Source organism: Myxocyprinus asiaticus, chromosome 39 (assembly GCF_019703515.2).
Source record: "Myxocyprinus asiaticus isolate MX2 ecotype Aquarium Trade chromosome 39, UBuf_Myxa_2, whole genome shotgun sequence".
NCBI classification, from domain to species: domain Eukaryota; kingdom Metazoa; phylum Chordata; class Actinopteri; order Cypriniformes; family Catostomidae; genus Myxocyprinus; species Myxocyprinus asiaticus.
Genome location: NC_059382.1, coordinates 20,608,352 through 20,619,083, shown reverse-complemented (window position 1 = coordinate 20,619,083; position 10,732 = coordinate 20,608,352). Strand labels below are relative to the sequence as shown.

Here is a 10,732-nt window from a genome sequence, read left to right as displayed (position 1 = left end):
GTATATTAATCAGGTGAGATATCTTACTATTTTGTTTTCATTTGATTTGACTCCCTTGAAATTTTAGAGGCTAACCGAGAGGTCAGCATGCTCTTTTCACAGTACTCTGAGGTCTTAAGGTAACTGGATAGATTTGCACATCTCCCTTGTGTCTCTTCAGGTGTTGATTTATAATGTCTGCACTCAAATATTAATTTCAGAGGTTCTCTTTTAAGGGAAAGAGCTAATGTGGATGTGTCACAGCTTGGAGAATTGGAAGATATTCTTACTGAAGCCAGAAGCCTGGAATCCCATCTTAAAGAGAAGAAGGAACACCTGAGACGATCTCTGGCTTTGATCTCTGACAAACTACAAGGATAGATCTTTAGTTCTTTCTAATGGTGTTATGTGTTGAGTGATTTAAATAATATCCTCATTTGAATATGCTCTATAAGAAAAGAAGACATTGTTAAAACATGATTGTAAATGTTTATGTTATACTTTGACAAAATTAGAAAAATTATTTAGGTTTTTCTCTTGAAATAAAGCTGATATTTTGTGGCATCAAACTGTAGTGACGTATGATAAAAATGCGGACAAGCATTTATTATTTACATTTATTCATTTAGCAGATTTATTCAAAATGATTTACAAATTACTATAATAAGTAATTCAAGGGTGAAAATAATACAAGTGCTATGCCAAATTCACTAGTACTACACTAGTACGAGTATTATAACATTGCAATATTATCATATGATTATATTTTTATATTAATTACAGTAAATATGTGACAATTAATATGGAAAATATATTGAACAGATATACTGTAGCAAATTTATATTAGCAAACTATATATAAGTCATTTACATTTGAGACTGCAATAACACTGTAGATGCATTTATAGTTAAAATGCATTCTGTTTAATTATAACATCAATTTTAAAAGTATGAAAAGGAAACAAGTGTAGAGCCTATGCAGGTTTATATACATGATCTTAGAATTTCCTTTAGAAAATATTTATAAGATATAACATTAGACAGCGCTAGACAATCCAGACACAAGAGACAAATTGATCATTACAGGTCAATAGACATGAAGCACCTCAGAATATTACATAAAAAGCCACAGCATGGTAGTCTTAAGGTGTTGTCTTTAATAGAAAATGTAACCTTAGGTTAGGACTTTCTTAAAATGATCCTCAGTTTATAGTTTGGAAAGCCCCATGAAAACCGTATGGAATGTTGACAGGTATCTCCGCATGACCCAATTCTTCAAATGTTTTTGCATCTAGCACCAAAAGGAATGTACTCTTGTCCTAGAGACATAATTACTCATTAGTCTGGCCTGACATTTTTCTCACTGTTTTGAAACACTAACAAGCTCTTTTTAATTGCCTACCACCACTGAGGAATGTAGCATGCTGTACCTGATTAGGAGATATGACCACAGACAAAATAACTCCATCATCCTCCTCTACAGCATCAGGTGAAGAAACAAAGATTGGTTCAGAAGGATACAGGCCTGCATGTTGCCACACCTGTGTGACCATCATAATTTCATTAAACAGTATTTACTGTATGAGTTCCAATTACCGACAAGATTTCTGCTTATAAACTTAACACTAACCTTCATTTGTTTGCCTTGCAGGTCCATTTTAATGAGAGAGTCTCCAACCTGGTGTCCAAAGCCACATCCACAGTAGTGACGGTAGGGCCGGGTGTTGCACTTTGAATAGTTGATTTGTGGGAATTCTATACCTCTATATTCATGAAGATCCTCACCATGAAGATCTTCATAGGTGCAAAACACCTGTAAAAATATTCATGGAAAACACTTCTATTGCATGCTGTTACAGAAACACACAAGTTTCAATAGATAACATCTAGATAAAATACAGAGACAATAACCACATAAACCAACAATATTCTTGTCTGTCTTAATAGCTGTGGCAGTGCTGTTCAAGCGTGTGTTGAGATTTTGCCCACAGGATGTGTCACTGTCCACATTCACTGGTAGGACAAAACGGCGGGGGAAGGTTCTGCACATGGTGTTGTATACCTAGTAAAATTACCAAGTAATTAACCAGCAATTATATGGAACCACTTAAAGTGATTTGTTCAGAAGGAACAAGGTGTCATTTTCACATAGATGTATGAAATGTTTTGAGATGTATGACTTTTTAAAATTCTGAATCATGTAGTTGCTCAGTGTCTGGCCATCATCAGAACAGCAGATGTCCATGATCAGGAAACCATTTTCTTCATAACAATTTATCTGATGAAAGGTTGACAAAGGCTTTGCACAATATTTGACAAAGCTCAGCTGTAACAAAATAAAGTACAGAGTCATGCTTTGGAGAGAGCCAAAGCTGATTTTTAAACTATTTTAAAATGTGTTCTGGTAGTTGGACAGTTTTACAACATTTAATTGCAGTTTTTACCATTCCTGTGTGCTTATTGATTACATGGAAAACCATGTAGTGTTTGGGGTCTCAATATAAGCCATCAGTAAACCCATTTGTCACAATCTTCAACAGATCCATTTTATCTGGCTGTTCGATGAATACCACATACACTACCGGTCAAAAGTTTTGAAACACTCATTCTTTATTATAATTTTTTCCCCCCTCACATTTTAAAATAATCGTAAAGTCATCAAGACTATGGAATAACATAAATGGAACTATGGGAATTATGTTGTGACTAAACAAAATCCAAAATAAATCAAAACTGTGTTATATTTTAGCATCTTCAAAGTAGTCACCCTTTGCCTAGAATTTGCAGACATGTACTCTTCACATTTTCTCAACCAACTTCTTGAGGTATCACCCTGGGATGCTTTTTAAACAGTATTGAAGGAGTTCCCATCTATGTTGGGCACTTATTGGCTGCTTTTCTTTATTATTTGGTCCAAGTCATCAATTTCAAAAACCTTTTTTTTAATTTATTTTTTTTATTAAATTTTAGTTTTATAATGAAATAAATTTATATGGTGGCACAATTATATTTTTGTCTACAAATCTAATTTCAAACATTTAAGCATACGCCTTCAGATCAAAAGATTTATAAGATCATGAGAAACATTTCAGTCAAGTGTTTCAAAACTTTTGACCGGTAGTGTAGTTCTCTGACATGGCTGCAATAACAGTGAAAAATTTCAATAAAGTTATGGTTGTCAGTTTGTTTTAAAAGATGCATATGAAAAAATATATTCACGAATGACAGATTTTGAGCACTGTTCACTTACCAAAGCTATGATAGTAGGATGGTTTGGACTTGTCCTCAGAGGGGATAGAGCAAACAACTGTGGCTCCTTCCAAGGTATCCTCTGGATTCTCTTTTTTTGGGGACACTCTTATAATATTGTTGAAGGCACCTGAGAATAAAACTGAGAGTTAAATTATGAAGTTCACTTTTAAACACTACCTATCTTTTATTTGTTCATTGAGTCCGACTTAGAGGTAATCTGCTGACAAACCTTTAGGGGTGTAAGAGTTGCCCATGTTGTATGTGGTTCCATCAGGATCCACATGGGGGTGAGCTGTGGCTCCATTAACAGCAATGAATTTACTCCAGTCCACCTACAAACAATGATTTCCACATTTCACTTGGTTTGTTCTCCATACAAACGTGTTTTACATGTTTACAATTTAAATCATTTGTGCGTACCTTTTCTTTGTTTTCAAGTGTCTTTGGGTCTATTTTGTGCATGAAGTTTGTCTCTGTGCTGAAATAGTAGTCTCCTTTATACTGGACAAAACTCACATTTGCATTGTCAGTTGGCTCTTTGTGGGAAGAGGAAGTTGGGAAGTTCACATATCAGAACATATTCAGGCCAATTTAATCAGAACTGAAGACTTCATACTCACTTGGTAACTCAATTACTGCTAATGAATAGCCTGATTAATTTCTGAGTGGATGCTAAGCTAACAATGGCTGCACAGTTAAATCGGACAATATAGGCATATATATATATATATATATATATATATATATATATATATATATATATATATATATATATATATACTATATGGCCAAAATTTGTGGACATCCCCTTCTAATTAACGAATTTGGTTACTCTATTAAATCCAGTAAAGAAAAATCTTAATGTTTCTTCATGTAATGGCTTGGGCTTTGTGTGCTTTCAAATTTTTGGCAACTGTTTGGGGATAGCTCTTTTCTGTTCCAGCAAGACAATGCCCCTGTGAACAAAGTGAGGTCCATAAAGAAATGGTTTACTGTGTCTGGCGTGGAAGAAATTGACTGGCCTGCACAAAGCCCAGACCTGAACCCCACTGATCACTTTTGGGGTGAACTGGACAGCAACTGTAAGTCAGGCCCCATCGACCAACATCAGTTCCTGACCTCACTGATAGCCTTGTGTCTGAATGAGAGCAAATCCCTGCAGCCATGTTACTACATACAGTATAGTGGAAATCCTTCCCAAAAGAGTGGAATCTGTTATTACAGCAAAGGGGGAAATTGATGCCTAAGGTTTTGAAATCAAATGTTCATCAAGCACATATGGTGTCCACAAACATTTGTATATATAAAAAATATATATATGTACACACACACAAACACACACACACAGTTTAGATTAGATTCAACTTTATTGTCATTGTGCACAGTACAAGCACGTCATTCATTATACATAAATGGAATCTCAAAGGCAATTATTATAGTTCAAAAGCAGTTAACCATCATACAGGGCTACCCAGATTTCAATATGTTGAGGACTTACGGTATTATTCGTTGCCATTATAATCTAATAAATATCTCCTCATTCTGTTAAATCAATCTAATCTGTTTGGGAAATTCCCAAGTCAGCAACAAATTATGTCATGACTTCTCTAACCTCTAACTGAAAAAGGAAAATAAAAAGTAATTAATAAAATTTCATACCACAGAATCTAAATGTGCTACTGTGAACTACTGATTTTCATTTAATTGAAAAACATTTTTTATTTTTTATTTTTATTTTTTTGCAATATTCAGTATATTATTTTTAATTATTGTTTATTTATACACAGTATTTTGGAAATTATATGAGAAATTCTTTGGCAGCATTTTTTATCATGCAAATACAGGTGCATCTCAATAAATTAGAATGTCGTGGAAAAGTTCATTTATTTCAGTAATTCAACTCAAATTGTGAAACTCGTGTATTAAATAAATTCAATGCACACAGACTGAAGTAGTTTAAGTCTTTGGTTCTTTTAATTTTGATGATTTTGGCTCACATTTAACAAAAACCCACCAATTCACTATCTCAAAAAATTAGAATATGGTGACATGCCAATCAGCTAATCAACTCAAAACACCTGCAAAGGTTTCCTGAGCCTTCAAAATGGTCTCTCAGTTTGGTTCACTAGGCTACACAATCATGGGGAAGACTGCTGATATGACAGTTGTCCAGAAGACAATCACTGACACCCTTCACAAGGAGGGTAAGCCACAAACATTCATTGCCAAAGAAGCTGGCTGTTCACAGAGTGCTGTATCCAAGCATGTTAACAGAAAGTTGAGTGGAAGGAAAAAGTGTGGAAGAAAAAGATGCACAACCAACCGAGAGAACCGCAGCCTTATGATTGTCAAGCAAAATCGATTCAAGAATTTGGGTGAACTTCACAAGGAATGGACTGAGGCTGGGGTCAAGGCATCAAGAGCCACCACACACAGACGTGTCAAGGAATTTGGCTACAGTTATCGTATTCCTCTTGTTAAGCCACTCCTGAACCACAGACAACGTCAGAGGCGTCTTACCTGGGCTAAGGAGAAGAACTGGACTGTTGCCCAGTGGTCCAAAGTCCTCTTTTCAGATGAGAGCAAGTTTTGTATTTCATTTGGAAACCAAGGTCCTAGAGTCTGGAGGAAGGGTGGAGAAGCTCGTAACCCAAGTTGCTTGAAGTCCAGTGTTAAGTTTCCACAGTCTGTGATGATTTGGGGTGCAATGTCATCTGCTGGTGTTGGTCCATTGTGTTTTTTGAAAACCAAAGTCACTGCACCCGTTTACCAAGAAATTTTGGAGCACTTCATGCTTCCTTCTGCTGACCAGCTTTTTAAAGATGCTTATTTCATTTTCCAGCAGGATTTGGCACCTGCCCACACTGCCAAAAGCACCAAAAGTTGGTTAAATGACCATGGTGTTGGTGTGCTTGACTGGCCAGCAAACTCACCAGACCTGAACCCCATAGAGAATCTATGGGGTATTGTCAAGAGGAAAATGAGAAACAAGAGACCAAAAAATGCAGATGAGCTGAAGGCCACTGTCAAAGAAACCTGGGCTTCCATACCACCTCAGCAGTGCCACAAACTGATCACCTCCATGCCACGCCGAATTGAGGCAGTAATTAAAGCAAAAGGAGCCCCTACCAAGTATTGAGTACATATACAGTAAATGAACATACTTTCCAGAAGGCCAAAAATTCACTAAAAATGTTTTTTTTTTATTGGTCTTATGATGTATTCTAATTTTTTGAGATAGTGAATTGGTGGGTTTTTGTTAAATGTGAGCCAAAATCATCACAATTAAAAGAACCAAAGACTTAAACTACTTCAGTCTGTGTGCATTGAATTTATTTAATACACGAGTTTCACAATTTGAGTTGAATTACTGAAATAAATGACCTTTTCCATGACATTCTAATTTATTGAGATGCACCTGTAAATGTTTAGTCTGAAAAAGATCAACCAGTTAAGATTTAAATAACAATTTGGCATACATTGTATGAAAGCTATTCACATCTCAAAAACATGTCATCATCATGTTGCCACTATAGAACAAGACAGGGTTAAAGCAAAACCTCAAAGATGGAAATAATGAGAACAAAGAACATTTTAGTTTATTTTGGCATATCTCGATGTCTGCCACAGTTGGCCTTTTACTTAAAGTAAATTAGGCTATTATTTTTGATTCAGTACCACAGTACAGACCTCACTTCAGTGTTAAGCTGCTTGAAGGCAATATTCAAGATATATTCAGGTGGAAGAAACAGCATACATGAAAGACATAGTATAAAGATCATTCTTGGGGTGTTGTGAGGACAAGAAATGTATAGTTAAAGCAAAAGCAAAGACTTTAAAATGCAAAAGTCTAATTTAGGTAACAGCGTAACACATGTTAATGCCATTTAAGTAGAAAAAGAAATGTGTTCGGTTGATATTTCATGAGTGGCTCATGTTTCATGAAGAATCTAGTGTTGTACAAATTAGGGTTTTCATCCAGTGCAAACCACAATAGTTCAGAATTACACATGGCTTCTTTTTTTTTTTTAGATCATCCATAAATACAGTAAATTGTGGTATTACATCCTCAACCATAATACAGTAAATTGTGGTATTACATCCTCAACCATAAATACAGTAAATTGTAGTATTTCATACTCTGCATCATTCAACATTATGTGGTAAAAATATGAGATAACACATTAAAAAGTTCTCTAAAAACTCTTCAACCCTTCATTTGAACACATCAAATTGCAGATAAGCCTATTGAGCTGATGAAACTTGAAGTGCAGCATAGCTATTTTAAGCATAGCATTTCTTTCTTTTTATTTATTTTTTTGTTGATTGTTTTGCTTTTAAAATAGGGGAAACCGGGGTAATTTGTAAAAAGTTTCACATTTTTGGGTAAAGATCAGGAACCAAATAACTACAGTACACCACAATTTTTTGTCACAAAAGAGGTACATTTTTCTGTTAAGTATTGTAATCGTGCCAACTGTCAACCAAATATTTCTTCCATCATAATATTTGACGATATTCCAAATATTCCATACTGCGGGGTCAGTTGTAAGTAACCAATGGGGTCAGTTAATATCTAGTTTTATTTTGCCTGTTTGAGAAAATTATTATTATTATTATTATTATTATTATTATTTTACATTACCTTTATCTGGCAGTAAAGTCCTTTTTTATCATACAATATTTATTACCAGAAAAAACACTTTTCTCTTTCAAACGGATCTCTTTTTAAGTACAGTTTGAATTGCAGCATTACACACAAACATCAGTGGCTGATTGTCAGGTGATGTCTGACAAATAGACTTAAATGTTGACCCAGACAAGTGTTTTCAAGCTAAATCTTCACTGATTATAATCTAAATTATAGTTCCCTGAAAATTATCAGATTTTTGTGACATATGTTGCACAGCCTTTGGTGTGCCATGTTATAATTTGGTGAAATTTGATACACCCAGTTATACATTTGCTCATTGAGGCAAAACATGGCAAAGAAGTCAAAATCCTCAGGCTCTGGAGACATTAAAAGACACTTATGTGTTCAGGATGAAAGCCCCGACAGGCCTACAGACCGGGGACTCGATTTGGATGGCGCGGCAGAAGAGGTGATCCAACGTCAACTGTCCAACATGTCGGTGATGTTGACGAAGGTTCTTGCTGACTTGGAGGATCTCGCTGTAATACGTCGATCGATTACGGCGATGGAAATAAAATTCTCGGAGTTAGTTACAAGAGTGACTGATGTTGAGAGACGAATCGATTGTCTGGAGTCTTCGGAAAGGGAATTAACCGCTAATCCGCCCGTGACCAAAGTTGATTTGGAACATCTCCTTGAAAAGCTTGAAGATCTTGAGAATAGAAGCCGCAGGAATAACGTTTGAATTGTTGGAATTCCTGAGCATGAGGAAGGCAGAGATATAGTGAAATTCCTAGACAAGCTTTTCCAGAGTCTGCTCGACATAACAGGCCATAAACTGGAAATTGAGCGAGCTCACAGAGTCCCAGCTCACAGATTTACTGAGGGAGATAGGCCCCGATCGATTCTGGCCAGATTTCTGAGATCATCCGATAAAGATCCTGTGTTGCGCCAGGCAAGGAGCAAAGGGAATCTTTCTTGGAAGAACCATAATATTTTCTTGTTCCCGGACTTTGCGAGTTCGACAAGAGAGAAACACGATCGGTTCAAGGAATGTAAGAAACTCTTACATCAGCGAAAAATCACTTTTGCTCTGATGTTTCTGGCCAAACTCAGAATAGAAATGAAGGACGGTCGCAAAGTATTTACATGTCCCAATCAGGCAATGTCTTTTATTGAATCAATGGGTGAGTGAACCATTGGGTGTTTCTCATGTGAGTGGGTCGACCCGCTGTACTTACTCTGGCTTTTGAGGAAGCTGGGCGTCATTTTGGTTTCTTTTTTCTTTTGCGTTGGCTCCACTGAGCGGATGGAGTTTGTTCTGTGAATAACACTTTTCTTTAAAGAAACTTTTGCATTGACGAAAGATTAATTTTGCACTGAAGTTCCTGGCCAGTTTGAGAGTGGACACTCCGGATGACCGCAAAATATCTACATGCTCACACAACGGATGTCTTTTATAAAGTTGACTGATTGTGTAAGTCATGGTATATACTTTTATGTGGCCTCCGAGTGAATTGACTCGACCATCCGGGGAACCAGGATGCCGGTTTTGTTTCTTTTTGTATTGGTTCCGCCTAGCGGCTGGAGCTTGTTCTATTGAATAACACTCCTTTGGAACAGCTGTGGATTAATCTGTTCGTTCTTCGTGCTTATTCCTCCTGCTTGCTGGAGTTTGTTTTGTTGAGTATTTTTATGGGACATTGGAATGATTACGTCATCCGCTGAACTCATAACAGCCGGCTCACTGAACATTCGTTTGTCTGTCCGAGGAATCTGAATGGTTTTATATCAGCTGGAATTTGTTTTGTAGAAGATCACACCTTTGAGACAGTTCTGTGAATGAATCTACATGTTCTTTGAGTTCATTCTTCCTATTGGCTGGGGTTTATTTTACAAAGTATTTTCTGTTATGTAATTTTGCCTCACAAATTTGTGTCGGTCCAAGGGCTGAAGAGACGGCGACAGATCGGCGTGATAGTCACGTGATGTGTCCCGTGGCGCCATGCCCATCTAGGGACTCGAGTCTGAAGCCAGTGCTGAAGCGGTCTCATATGCATCAACCCGAGCGGTGTGGCCGCCACTGAGGATGCCATATGCCCCAGGAGCCTCTGAAAAATTTTCAGTGGAACCGCTGTTCAGCACCAACTCGCGCTCTCGTTCGTGAGGTGCGCTGTCATCGAGACTGAGTCCAACTCCAAACCGAGAAAAGAGATGCTCTGAACCGGGGAGAGCTTTCTCTTCTCCCAGTTGTCCCGAAGTCCCAGTCGGCTGAGGTGCTGGAGCATGAGGTCCCTGTGTGCGCACAGCAACTCTCAAGAGTGAGCTAGGATTAGCCAGTCATCGAGATAGTTGAGGATGTGGACACCCACTTCCCTTAGTGGGGCAAGGGCTGCCTCTGTGACCTTCGTGAAGACACGAGGGGACAAGGACAGGCCGAAGGGGAGGACCTTGTACTGGTATGCCTGGCCGTCGAAGGCAAACTGCAGGAAGGGTCTGTGTCGAGGTAAGACCAAGACGGGGCATTACACGTCCTTCAGGTCTACCGCCGCGAACTAATCTTGATGCCGGACGCTCGTTAAAGTGCGTTTTTGCGTCAGCATCTTGGACGGGAGTCTGTGCAAAGCCTGGTTCAGTACTCGCAGGTCCAGGATTGGTCGCAACCCACCGCCTTTCTACGGTATGATGAAGTTAGGGCTGTAGAACCCTTTCTTCATCTCGGCTGGAGTGACAGGCTCTATCGCGCCCTTGCGCAGAAGGGTAGCGATCTCCGCTCGCAAGGTAGCAGCATTCTCGCGCCTGGCGAACTAAATCGCATAGCTGAGTCGAACGGTCCGGGTCAGCCATCACGACGGGTTGGAAAGCGCGA

At 38.0% G+C, this 10,732-nt stretch overlaps 1 pseudogene; it reads right to left on the bottom strand.

Annotated features, from left to right (window-relative positions):
• Nucleotides 1-1,180: 1,180 nt before the first annotated feature.
• LOC127429680 (carotenoid-cleaving dioxygenase, mitochondrial-like) lies at nt 1,181-7,377 on the bottom strand (annotated as a pseudogene).
• Between the last annotated feature and the right edge of the window lie 3,355 nt (nt 7,378-10,732).